Source organism: Halichoerus grypus, chromosome 8 (assembly GCF_964656455.1).
Source record: "Halichoerus grypus chromosome 8, mHalGry1.hap1.1, whole genome shotgun sequence".
Lineage (NCBI taxonomy): Eukaryota > Metazoa > Chordata > Mammalia > Carnivora > Phocidae > Halichoerus > Halichoerus grypus.
This window is the reverse complement of record NC_135719.1, coordinates 79,567,518-79,581,312: the sequence shown is the minus strand read 5'-3', so window position 1 is coordinate 79,581,312 and position 13,795 is coordinate 79,567,518.

Genomic DNA, 13,795 nt, shown 5'->3' with positions numbered 1-13,795 from the left:
TGCCTTGGCTCACATCCTAGCTTCAACATTTCCAACGTGCGTGACATCATTTCACCTCTCTGAGTTTCAGTTTTCTCTTTTGTAAAATAGGAAAACTAATAATTGTAGCAATACAGTTGTTGCTAGGAGAATTAAGTTGATGCCAGCAAAGCACTTAGAATAGTGCCTGGCACAGAGCAAGCACTTAATAAACATGAGCTCCTATTATTGGAAATGGCTGCTAACTTTTAGCAAAAGCCTTTCAGTAACTCTTGATATAATTGTGTGATCTTCCTCCTTTATTTTGTTCCTGTGCTGAATTGTAGACACATATTTCCTAATGTTAAACCATTTTTGTTTCCTGGAATTCTACCTGGTCGTGAAATGATTTTCTTTTAATAGATGGTTGGATTTGATTTGCAAAGTCTAAAATTTGATTTAGACTCTTGGCATCTATATTCAAAGATAAAGTTGGTCTGTTTTCTTTTTGTATTATCTTTATTATGTTTTAGTATTAAGAGTAAACTAGGCTTGTAAAATGTATCAAAGTTCTTTCTTCTTTGACTGTAGTGTGGAATAATTTAAGTAAGATAGGAATATCTGTTCTTTAAAAATGCTGTATACTTTGTGGTGCCTGGGTGGCTCAGTCAGTTAAGTGTCTGATTCTTGGTTTCAGCTCAGATCTCCATCTCAGGGTCATGAGTTCATGCCCCACGTTGGGCTTCATGCTGGGCATGGAGCCTACTTAAAAAAAAAAAAAGTAAAATAAATAAAAATTCTGTATACTTAGCTATAAAACCATCTGAGACTGATGCTTTCTTAAAAGGTAGATCATTAATTAACTTTCTTATTTCTTATATGATTATTGGTTTCATTTTAGTTTTTTTCCCCTGCTTATTAAGTCAACTTGATCATTTGTATTTTGTTCAAAAAATTATTTCCTTCCGGGGCACCTGGGTGGCTCAGTTGGTTGAACGTCTGCCTTCCGCTTGGTTCATGATCCCGGGGTCCTGGGATAGATCCCTGCATCAGGCTCTGTGCTCTGCAGGGAGCCTCCTTCTCCCTCTCCCTCTGCCTGCCACTCCTCCTGCTTGTGCTCACTCTCTCTCCTTCTGTCAAATAAATAAAATCTTAAAAAAAAATTATTTCCTTCTTCTAGTTTTTCAAGGTTATTGCCATGAGTTGCACATAATATTCTCTTATAATTTTTGTACTTGTTCTCTAGGTCAGCACCATCGACACTGACTCCTCTAGGTCTCTCCAGATAGTTTCTTCCATACTTAGGACACTGTAGAAAAGAAATCCTCTTCCATAAAATGAGAGAAACGGAGTAAGTGGTCTGGAAGGGTCTTCTGGACTCTAACATTCAACGAGATGTACATTTGAAGAAAGGCAGTGCTGAGAAATGACTGAGCACATAGCCTGAAGTGCCTGACTGCCTAGACTCCAGTCCCAGCTCTGGCACTCACTAGTCACGTGAGCTTCGGGAGGTCCTTCTACCTCTCTGTGCTATGTTTTTTCCATCTGAGAAACAGGGATATCAATAAACTTATCTCAGGTATGGAACTGTTGTTGCAAAGTCAATGACATAGTATCTAAAACATGCCGGGCACATGGTGACTCCTAAGCATTGGCTTCTTTTGTTCCTTTTGTTTGTATCTGTGTTTATATTCCCTTTCTCATTCTTCATATTTTTGTGGTTTTCTTTTCCTTAGTAACGCTTGACAGAGGATTTTATCAGCCTTTTAAAACATTCTGTTTTGGGGCTTTTCTTCTTTCTAGAGCATATCAGTTTCCCATTTTATTGGTTTCAGGATTTTCTTTATTAATTCCTTCTTTCTGCTTTCCTTTTATTTATTGTTTTTCTATTGTCAAGTTGTTATTAAATACTGAAAATCTACAAAAGAATGTATATATTTTAAAGATCTTATTTATTCCAGAGAGAGAGAGAGAGAGAGAAAGTGTACAAGTGAAGAGGAGGGGAGCAGAGGGAGAGGGACAAAGAGACTCTTGAGCTGAGCTGGGAGTCTGATGCGGGGCTCATTCTCAGGACTCTGAGATCACGACCTGAGCCGAAACAAAGAGTCAGATGCTTAACCCACTGAGCCACCCGGTGCCCCTACAAAAGAATATTTTTAACGTCTGTCTATCTATCTATCTATCTATCTATCTATCTATCTATCTATCTATCTATCCTACAATGATTAAAAATAAAATGCAATTACTCACAATTCGCCTAAAGAGACAATATTGCCAATTTACTAGGAGCTACTCTTGGTTTATCTTCCAGAGATGCTTGTTCATAATTCATGACTTTTTCTTTTTGATTTGTAGTATTTTTGTATGCTGAAAACCAATCTCTTGGTAGTTAAATATGTGGGAAATACCTTCACCTAGTCTATGTCTTTTAAAAATGTCATTTATGTTTACTTTCTTTATGATGTCTTCATTAACAGAAAATCTTAATTTTAATATCCACAAATTTACCAATCCTTTCCTTTCTGGTTTGAATTTTTATTTTTTTATTTTTATTTATTTATTTATTTTAAAGGTTTTATTTATTTATTTGACAGAGAGAGACACAGCGAGAGAGGGAACACGAGCAGGGGGAGTGGGAGAGGGAGAAGCAGGCTTCCTGCAGAGCAGGGAGCCCGATGCGGGGCTCGATCCCAGGACCCTGGGATCATGACCTGAGCCGAAGGCAGACGCTTAACGACTGAGCCACCCAGGCGCCCCTCTGGTTTGAATTTTTAAAACGTGTGTCTTAAGAATCCTTCCCAGCTGTAATCATAAAGACAGTCTATATTGTCCTTCTGAATTAAACCAAAACGAATTTTGCCTTTACATTTGTTTTGGTGTTAGGTTGGGATTAAGCAAAAAAATTTTTTTTCAAAATGGATACCCAGTTGTCCCAGAACTGTCTCTTGCACAAGCTCTCAATATCCTACTGACCTCCAGTACCAGCTCTGTTGTAAATCAAGTCTCCTCACACACACGTGTGTGTCCTTTTCTGGGTTCTTTATTCTGTTCCATTTGTCCATTTGTATTTCTTGCACTGAAAGTGCACTGTCTTAATTACTGTTTCTTCGCCATAAATCTATCTTGTGGGGCATATCCCCCTCTTCCCTCACCTGGCCTCTAGCCTAGATCTCTCTCTTTAGGTGTATCTTGGTAATTCTTGGCCTTTTGCTTTTTTTTTTTTTTAAAGATTTTATTTATTTATTTTGAGAGAGAGAGAGAGAACATGTGTGACTGGGGGGAGGGGCAGAGGGAAAGGGAGAGAGAGAATCTGAAGCAGACTCCACACTGAGTGGGAGCCTGCCACGGGGCTCCATCTCACAATCCTGAGCTCATGACCTGACCTGAAATCAAGAGGCGGACGCTTAACCAACTGAGCCCCCAAGCACCTCTTGCTTTAAAAAAAAAATGTATTAGCCTGTTAAGTTCTATGAAAAATTTTGTTGGAATTTTTATTGGAATTATTCTAAATGTGTAGATCTGTTGGGGAGAATTCACATCTTTAGGATATTGAATCTTTCTGTCTATGAACATGCTCTATCCTTGTAATTATTAGGTTTTCTTTGGTGTCTTTTAATAAGACTTTAGGATTTGTTCATAATTTCTGCATATCTAGAGACCTTGTACTTTTGCATATCTATGTAATATATAGTATTTTTAAAAATAACATTATCTGGATATTTACTGCGTGTGTACAGAAGTAAAATTGCCTTTTATATATTTACTTTTTTGTCCAACACACTGCTACACTTTATCAATGCCAAATTTTATCTATAGACTGGGAGGGGTTTTCATGTAGGGAATATTATCTTTTTCCTTTCCAATCCTTATGCTTAAAATAATTTTTTTCTTGCTTGACTGCACTGATTTGGAACTTCAGCCTGATGCTGAATAGAAATCGTAAAGACTTTTCTGTGCGTCAGGAATCTGGGCGTGGCTCATCTGGGTCTTCAGCTTCAGGGTCTCATAAGGCCGCAGTCAAGGTGTCAGCCAGGACTGGGTCTCATCTGAGGCTCAGCGGGGGAAGGATACACTTCCAAGCTAACATCCTTGTTGTCAGGAGTCAGTTCCTTGTGCTCATGGGCTGCCAGCCAGAGGCCATGCTCAGTTCCTTGGCATGTGGGCCTCTCTGTAGGGCAGTTTACTTCATGAAATCTAACAAGAGTGAGGGTCAGTAGAGTCCGTAGCAAGATGGAAGTTACAATTGCATTTAACATAATCACAGAAATGATATCCATCACTTTTGTTGTATTCTATTTTCTAGAAACATGTCTCAGGCCCCATTCATACTCCAAAGGCAATGGACTACACATGGGCGTGAATATCAGGAAGCAGGGATGACTGGAAGCATTTTAGAATCTGTCTGTCACTACCTCCTACTCCAGATCCCCAGTTCCTATTTTCAGGGGAGCAACTCCTCTTACCTGTTCCTTGCAAACCCATCCAGAAATATTCTATGCATCTATGGGAAATTACACCTCCAACACACACTCAAAAATGTATACACTTGTATACACAGTGCTCAGCACCCAGACTTTTACATTTAACAATATGTATGTTTTAAAAACTAGTCCATGTTAGTAGTTACAGATCTCCTGTTCTTTTTTAGGAGTATATACTCTTGCATTGTTTGGATATCCCACCATTTATTTTACCAGCCCCCTCTTTCATAGATATTTAGATTGTTGCAAATCTTTTGCTATTACAAACAATGCTGGAAGGTATGCTGCAATTCCTGACCAAAAAGTACATACATTTTAAGTTTTGATAGTTATTGCCAAATGGCCTTCCTAACAAGCTGAAGAACCAGTTTATACACTGATCAGCACTGAATTAGAGTGCCTGTTTCCATTCTCAGTTTACACTCTAGAAATACTGATCTATTTGTACATCCCAGAGTATATCACGCTTCCTTAAGCTTTTTCCCTTGGCCTCATACTTGTACGCTGTCTGTAACATTTTCCTTCCATTTGCTTTCTTGGAAAAAATCCTATACGTTCTTCAAGTTCTCTGCTCAAATGTCACCTTTCTGTGAAGTCTCCTTTTGCTGAGGATCCTATGTTCCCGACAACCTTGTGCGTATCTTTATTAAGGGATGTGATTATTTTGATTTACAATATTATAATTATAATAGAATCATTTCTCTCCTTCTCCACTAGAAGGTAGGAACAATTTCTTTTCATTTTTATTTCCAGCACATAACACCATGCTTGGCTTGTAACCACGCAAGTATTTGTTGAGTTTATTAAGACGAATCTTAATCGACAATGTAGGCCAGATCCCTTCCCCAGGTGCTAATTATGGCACTGATGACACTAAATCAGCCTTCTATAAGTTGTGCAATTTGCGGGTTAACAATAGCCGCAGGCCAGCCCCTCCTCTCAATAACAATGCAGTAACCTCCTCCAGTAACTGCAGGAACTTGTGGTGAACCAGAACACACCAGAAACCATTCAGATGGCAAATTAGCTCAGGTTGCTGGCTCCTTCCTCGAAAATCAATCCTAGGGAAAATATAAAGTAAGAGGAAAGCAGAGAATCCAGGAATGAACCACCATAACCACTCCCTCTGTGAGAAACTCCTGGGGAAACCAGTCTGTCTTGAACTGGAATGTGTGGGAAGAGATGGGAGAAGATGGGGGTTGGGGGTGGAGAGTAACAGAGTCAGCAGGCTCTGCTCTGGGGAGAGGGTAGCAGTGAGAGAGTAGGCGGAGAAAAGCTTCCTGAAGTTCTGCTCTCCGGTACAAACTTCCAGTTACAAAATAAAGTCACAGAGAGGAGAAGTACAGCATAGGGAACATAGTCAATAATATGGTAATAACGTTGTATGGTGACTACACTTATCGTGGTGAGTACTAAGTAATGTATAGACTTGTCAAATCATTTTATCGTACACATGAAACTAATATAACATTGTATGTCAGCTATACTTCAACAATAATTTGAAAATATTTGCTTGCGCGGTGCCCGGGTGGCTCAGTTGGTTAAGCGGCTGCCTTCGGTTCAGGTTGGGATTCCGGGGTCCAGGGATCGAGCCCCGAATCAGGCTCCCTGCTCGGCGGGGAGCCTGCTTCTCCCTCTCCTCCCCACTCATGCTGTCTCTTGCTCTCTCTCTCAATAAATAAAATATTAAAGAAAAAAAAAAAGCTCAGCTCTTGCCTTTCTGCAGAGTTGTTTTGGGACAGACAGTTATTCCTGCCCCTTCACCGCAAAACGAGTGGCAGCATCCTAGACCCTTGGGGATGGTATCCATGGGAGTTGTATCTAACAACTGCAAAATACTCCATGATTTTATTGGTTATTCTGTTATCCACTCTACCAGAGCTGCACGCCAGTTTGCCTCCAAATTCCCTGCCACAATTCTATTCCCTTAAATTGTTTCTTTTTCTGTTTCTATTTATTTGTTTGTTTATTTTTAAAGTAGGCTCCACACTCAACGTGGAGCCCAACATGGGGCTTGAATTCATGACCCTGAGATCAAGACCTGGGCTGAGATCAAGAGTTGGACGCTTAACCAACTGAGCCACCCAGGCACCCCTCTTTTTCTGTTTAAACCATCCAGATAGTTTCTGCTATTTGTAACTATTAACCTCGACCATTAGTGGAAACAAGTCTGGAAGAAAGGAAAGTGTCAGGAGGTTATTATAATAATCCCGATGAGAGATGTATGGGCAAGAATGTTGGAGGAATAAGAGGTTATTGGATTGGGGATATATTTTGGATATAAAGGAGACAGAACTTTCTAAAGGATTGGATAAGGAAGAGGAAGAAAGTAAAGTAGTCAAGGATGACTCCTAGGTTTTTGGCCAGCACAACTGTGTGACTGGTAGTGCCATTAATTGATATGGGAAAGACTGAGGGAGAAGGTTTTTCTTAAGGGTGGAAATTAGAAGTTCTGCTTTGGTCATGCTCCAGTCCAGATTCCTGTTAGACATCCAAGCGGAGATGATATATGAGTTGGGCTTCCACACAGAGACATGGCTGGAGCTATAAACTTATGGGATCAGCAGCAAATAGAGAGAGTAGTTAAAGTCATAAGACTGGTGTACCTGGGTGGCTCAGTCAGTTAAGCATCCGACTCTTGGTTTCAGCTCACGGCATGATCTCAGCATCATGGGATCGAGCCCCACGTTGAGCTCTGCATTCAGCTGGGAGTCTGCTTGAGATTCTCTCTCCCTCTGTTCCTCCCCCCACTCGTGCTCTCTCTCTCTCTCCAAATAAATAAAAAAAAAAAATCTTAAAAAAAAATAAAGTCATAGGACTGGATGAGACCATTAGGAAAATAGTATATATATATATATATATATATATATATATATATATATATATGAAGAAGATGTCCATGAAATGAAGCCTGAGGCAAAGATACTTAGATGTTGGGAAGAAAAGGTGGATCTAGCAAAGGAAATGAGAAAGAAGCAGCCAATGAAATACAAAGAAACCAGGAGAATGCGGAGTCTCTGACGCCAGATGAAAGCACTCTTCCAAAAGGAGGGAGAGATTGGTATGTCAACATGCTGCTAAGAGTTCAGTAAGCTGAGAACAGAAAATTTATTGTGAGATATGAACAGATAAAAGTAATCCGGGTACTTGGCAAAGGCATTTTCATACAGCACAGTGTGGAGAAAAGCCTGGGCTTTGCTTTCTTTTTCCCTCCGTCCAACGTTCTCTTTCTTCTTGCCTGGAACCTAGATAAAATGGCTGAAACTATCGTAGCCGTATTGGGTCATGAGGTGAACTTGAGAATGGAAGATTTGTGCTAAAGATGGCAGAGCAGGAAGCCAAAGGGCGCCTGGGTCCTTAGTGACAACATGGAACCATAATATCTATGTCTGAGCTTCCTTCACATAAAAGAAAACAAACCCTATCTTATATATATGACTCTAATTTGGGTTTTCTATTTCTTTTTTTTTTAAGATCTTATTTATTTATTTGAGAGAGAAACGGAGAGGGAGCATGAGCAGGGGAAGGGGCAGAGGGAGAAGCAGGCTCCCCACCGAGCAGGGAGCCCGATGTGGGCCTTGATCCCAGGACCCTGAGATCATGACCTGAGCTGAAGGCAGACGCTTAACCGACTGAGCCACCCAGGTGCCCCTAATTTCAATTTTCTGTTATGTGTGACTAAAACTAATTCACAGTGACATAGGAGAACAAAGAAAAGAGGCAGTGTGCTGACAGAAACAAAGTTTTTTTTTTCCGTTGTGTGTGTGTGTGTGTTTAAAGATGGGAGATACTAGGGGCGCCTGGGTGGCTCAGTCGGTTAAGCGTCTGCCTTCCGCTCAGGTCGTGATCCCGGGGTCCTGGGATCGAGTCCCGCATCGGGTTCCCTGCTCCACGGGAAGCCTGCTTCTCCCTCTCCCACTCCCCCTGCTTGTGTTCCCTCTCTTGCTGTGTCTCTCTCTGTCAAATAAATAAAATCTTTAAAAAAATAAATAAATAAAGATGGGAGATACTATAACATATTTGTAGGCTGGTGGGAATAATTATATAGAGAAAGAAATTGATGATGCAGAAGAGAGATGGTATAATAGAGGACCAAAGCATGTGAGGAAGGAAAAGGGATTGGAGTCCAGTACACGGGTGAGGGGATTGGCTTTCGATGGTAGTGAGACTAGTTCATCCATTATAAGGAGAGAAGGCAGACAAGTACAGGCCCAGATATCTTGGTAGCTTTGGTGAGGAAAAGGAAGTAGTTTTCAACTAGATTCTTCTATTTTCTCAATCCAATATGAAGTGAGTCCTGAAATTAATTACAGTTTATCTGTAAGATGGGGATAATAATAGTGTTGCTTCCAAGGGTTAATTTGCATGCATGTACATCCCATACGGTATATAGGCCGTGCTGGCTTTGCTCTACTGCAATCTCTGGGAGACCTGATTGCACAGCAAGAAATGACACTTGCAAGTAGCTAAGTTATATGAAGTGATGCCTGTGGATTTCATGACTGGGTTATATTTTTACCGCACAGGATGAACCTAGAACTCAGGTGTTAGTTGGGGTAACAGACATTCTCTCCCAAGGTTCAAAATGGAAGAAAGGTCTACTGTTCTTGGCCCTTATGGCTGAGGTCACTGAACTTTGGGTGCAGCCCCATGAGAAACAAGGGAAGGGCTGGGAAGCTGCTTCAACTTTGTCCTCATTCTCAAAGTCCTCATTCTTTCATCCTCCAAGTCCTTGAACTTTGGCCAACCCTTGTAGTCTGTCCTAGCCTAAGTGGTCACTTTGGAATTTGTATTATCATAGTTTGTTGGAGAAAATAAGTGGCTAAAATAGTACACTAAATCAGTTATGCCTTTTATCAACCCTCCCTTTTGGTTCTTGTACAATTCTCTTATGCTTAGAGGTCATATAGAAAAATGTCATGCCGGGGGCGCCTGGGTGGCTCAGTCAGTTATGAGGCCACTCTTGATTTCAGCTCAGGTCATGATCTCTGGGTCGTGGGATCGAACCCCATGTTGGGCTCCACTGTCCGTGGGGAGCCTGCTTGGGATTCTCCCTCTCCTTCTGCCCTTCCCTCCCCACCTCGCGCATGCCCTTTCTCCTCCTCTCTCTCAAAAAAAAAAAAAAAAAAAAAGTCATGCCGGATGTGAGAATCCTTATGACAATGTCAGTAGTATGGCACTCTAGCCAACTCAAACTTGCAGTTGACTACGAGTTCTGCCTTACCTGATAGACCCTTGCTACCTAATATTAGATGGAAACTTGCCTCCAGGTTAGCTTTGACCTACTGGTATCCTTTGTACTTTCTGGAGTCACACAGGTCTTTATATATGGTGATCACTTTCATTTCTGTAAGTTTTCTTTTCAAGGTAAACAACCACCAAACCAGTGTTTTTCAATGTGTGGTTAGTGGGTCTTTTGCTTCAGAATCAACTTTTCAGCTTAAAAAAAAAAAAAAAGAAAACGAAAAAAGAAAATTCCTGAGTCCTATTGTCTAAAAACTAAATCGGTATCTCTTGGGGTAAAGCTCCAGAATTTGCACTTTTAATTAACTTATCGAAGGATTCCCATGCACCCTCATGTTTTAGGACCATTGCTCTAAACTCCATGAGTCAAGGGCCTATGCTACTCTTGCTCACCGCCATAGTCCCCGCACCCGGCACACCACCCTCAGTGTAGCGCTCAACAATGACTGAATGAATGAATAAATGAATGAACAAATGAATAAACTATGGCAAGCAGCCTTGATTATTCCTTCAGAAACCATGTTCCCTTTACCTTAGGTCAGGCAATGGTTCTCAAACATCTTGATTTGAGGATCCAAAGAGCCTGACATAGAAAACCCTAGAAAACGCAAGACTGTACAAACACATTTTTTTATTAGCCATTAAAGTTGACATCATTGGGGCGCCTGGGTGGCTCAGTTGGTTAAGCGTCTGCCTTTGGCTCAGGTCACCATCTCAGGGTCTTGGGATCGAGCCCCACATTGGGCTCCCTGCTCAGTGAGGAGTCTGCTCCCTCTGCCTCTGCTTCTTCCCTCACAATCCCCCAGCTTTACTCTCAATTTCTCTCTCATAAATAAATAAATAAATAAATAAATCAATAAATCAATAAAACCTTAAAAAAAATAAAGTTGACGTCATCACACTTCCTATAGCCTCTGGAAAACTCTGTATACTCTTAAGAGAGTGAGAAAAAAATTTTTAGCGTTATTATAGAAATAGTTTTGACCTCCTGGACTTCCTGAAAGGCCTACCCTTAGCGAACCACTGCTGGAGGGGATGTTTTGGCCATGGCGCTGGTAAAACGTCACGGTTAAGTGCGTGAACTCTAGAGTAAGGATGACTGGATATGAATTGGCTCTTTCACTTACTAGCTGCGTGACATTAAAGTGTGACACTATGTGACCTTCCTGTGCTTCCTTCTCTGTAAAACAGGGATAACAGTGCCTGCTTCTTAGGGATGTTGGGAGAATTCAGTGAGTTAAAACACTGTAAGTGCTTAGGACAGCCTCAAGCACACAGTAAGCAGGACAGAGGTACATGTAAATACTATTATTAGAAATGAAGGTATCATTAGCAGGAGTTGTCCTAGTATAAATGCTACATGATTGCTTATAACTGCTATGTTCTCAGGCCCCTTCCAAACGCTTTTTCACGGATACAAACCACATTTGCAGCCCATCTGTCCTGCAACCCAGTGGCCAGCTATAGTCAGAGGTCACGGGTTTGGACTACAGTTTTCTAACTCCTTCTCTGACTTCTTTTTAAATCCCCGGGTGCTGTTTGTCACATACTGTTGCAAAAGCAATTTCTAGTCTGCACCGCTTAGTGTGATTCGGTCACGTCATTTTCTTTGCTTGCCTTTCCCTTTTAGAAAAAAGGTACTTCTCCCTTACAATAATAATGTTTATGAGTCTGTTAGCTCTGCAAGAGGGTTTTTTTTTTTCTTTCTAAGCACATGCTCATCTCTGAATATTCTCTTCCTTTTTCCTTTTAATAGTGTCCAGGTTCTTTGGTGTTATTTCCCTTTAAAACTTTATCTTTCATTTTTCCCCCAACTAAAGGTTTCATTTAACAAGCAAGGAGAGTTTTTGGCTCAATATAAGGAAAACTTTGAAGTATATATTTAAAACGCAGATTATGAAGGTAATATATATTCACTGGAGGAATTCTGAAAATGTATGTATGTATGTATGTATGTATTTTATTATGTTCAATTAGCCAACATATAGTACACCATTAGTTTTTGATGTAGTGTTCAACGATTCATTAGTTGCGTATAACACCCGGTGCTGAAAATTTTTTTTTTTTTTTTTTTTATTTTAAAGATTTTATTTATTTGACAGGCACAGCGAGAGAGAGGGAACACAAGCAGGGGGAATGGGAGAGGGAGAAGCAGGCTTCCCGCGGAGCAGGGAGCCCGATGCGGGGCTCGATCCCAGGACCCTGCGATCATGACCTGAGCCGAAGGCAGACGCTTAACGACTGAGCCACCCAGGCGCCCCGTGTATTTTTTTTTTTTTAAAGATTTTATTTATTTATTTGACAGAGAGAGAGACAGCGAGAGAGGGGACACAAGCAGGGGGAGTGGGAGAGGGAGAAGCAGGCCTCCCCGCGGAGCAGGGAGCCCGATGCGGGGCTCAATCCCAGGACCCTGGGACCATGACCTGAGCCGAAGGCAGACGCTTAACGACTGAGCCACCCAGGTGCCCCTGAAAATGTAGTTTTAAAAAAGTAAATAAAATTCACCTATAATCACTCCACTGAAATATAACCATTAATATGTTGGCACATGCTCTTCCAATAGGTTTTTTTTTTTTTGCAGTAGGTGTATTTTTACAATAATTGGGACCATTCAAATATACTATTTTGTTTTGATAGCATATAAATATATGATGAACACTCACTCCTCTATTTCAGTACATATTATTTTACAGCATTTTTAAAGAGATTTTTATTTATTCATTTATTTGTGACAGAGAGAGAGAGACTGCGTGCGCACAAGCAGGGGGAGCGGGGCAGGAAGGGGGAGAATGCGGAACTTGATCCCAGGACACTGGGATCAGGGCCGGAGCTGAAGGCAGAGGCTTAACCGACTGAGCCATCCAGGCGTCCCCCTACAGTATGTTTTAAAAAGGACTCAAGTAATCCAAGATTACTGTAGAAAAATTAGAACATTAGTTCTAAATGACCATCAAAGGACAACCAGAGTAATTTGATATTTATCCTTCTACACTTTTTTTCTATGCATGTTCTTCTAGAAAAACAAAACCAACTATACCTTCTATTTTGTAATGTACTTGTTTTTATTGTGGTAAAATTCACATATTACCATTTTAACTATTTTAAAGTGTTCAATTCAGTGGCATTTAGTACTTTTACAATGTTGTGCAACCATCCCCACTCTCTAGTTCCAGAACATTTTCACCATTACAAAAGGAAACCCCATAGCCATAGCCATTACGCGGCCACTCCCATTCTCTCCTTCCCCCAGGTTCTGGAAACCATTAATATACTTCCTGTTTCTATGGACTTGCCTATTACTGCATATTTCAGATAAATGGAATCATACAGTATGTGGCCTTTTGTGTTGGTTTCTTTCACTTAGCATAAAATTTTCCGGGTTCATTCATGTTGTAGCCTAGTGGAATAAGAAATATTCCATTATACAGATATATACCACATTTTGTTTTTCCATTTATCAGTTGATGGACACTTGAGTTGTTTCCCGCTTTTGGCTACTGTAAATAGTACTGCTAAGAACATTCATGTGCAATTTTTCGTTTGAACATCTGTTTTCTGTATATCTATGAGTGGAATTGCTGGATCCTATGGTATTTTATATGCTTAATGTATTGAGAAACCACCAAGCTATTTTCCACAGCAGCATTTTCCATTCGCACTGGCAGTACGTAAGAGTTCCAGTTTCTCCACATCCTTGCCAGCACTAGCTGCTTTCCATTTATTGTTGTTTTTATAGCTATCCTAGTAGGTGGGAAGCGGTAAAGTGGAATCCTACTGTGGTTCTGAATTGCATTTCCCTAATGACTAATGATGCTCAACCTCATTTTCATGTACTTACTGGCCACTTGTAAATCCTCTTCGGAGAAATGTCTCTCCAAGTCTTTTACCTATTTTTCAGTTGGATGCAATGTGCTTTTTTTTACTTAGAATAATACTGTGGGCATCTTTTACTCTTTATCATTTTTGTGCCAGGGTAATGTAATATATTTCATTCTCTAGGTTTATTACACTTTAGAAATCAATTACCTTACCATTAGATATTTAGACTGTTTGCACTTTTAAACTTTTTAATTGATGCTGTAGTGAACATTTCAATAGGTGACTCCTTACAC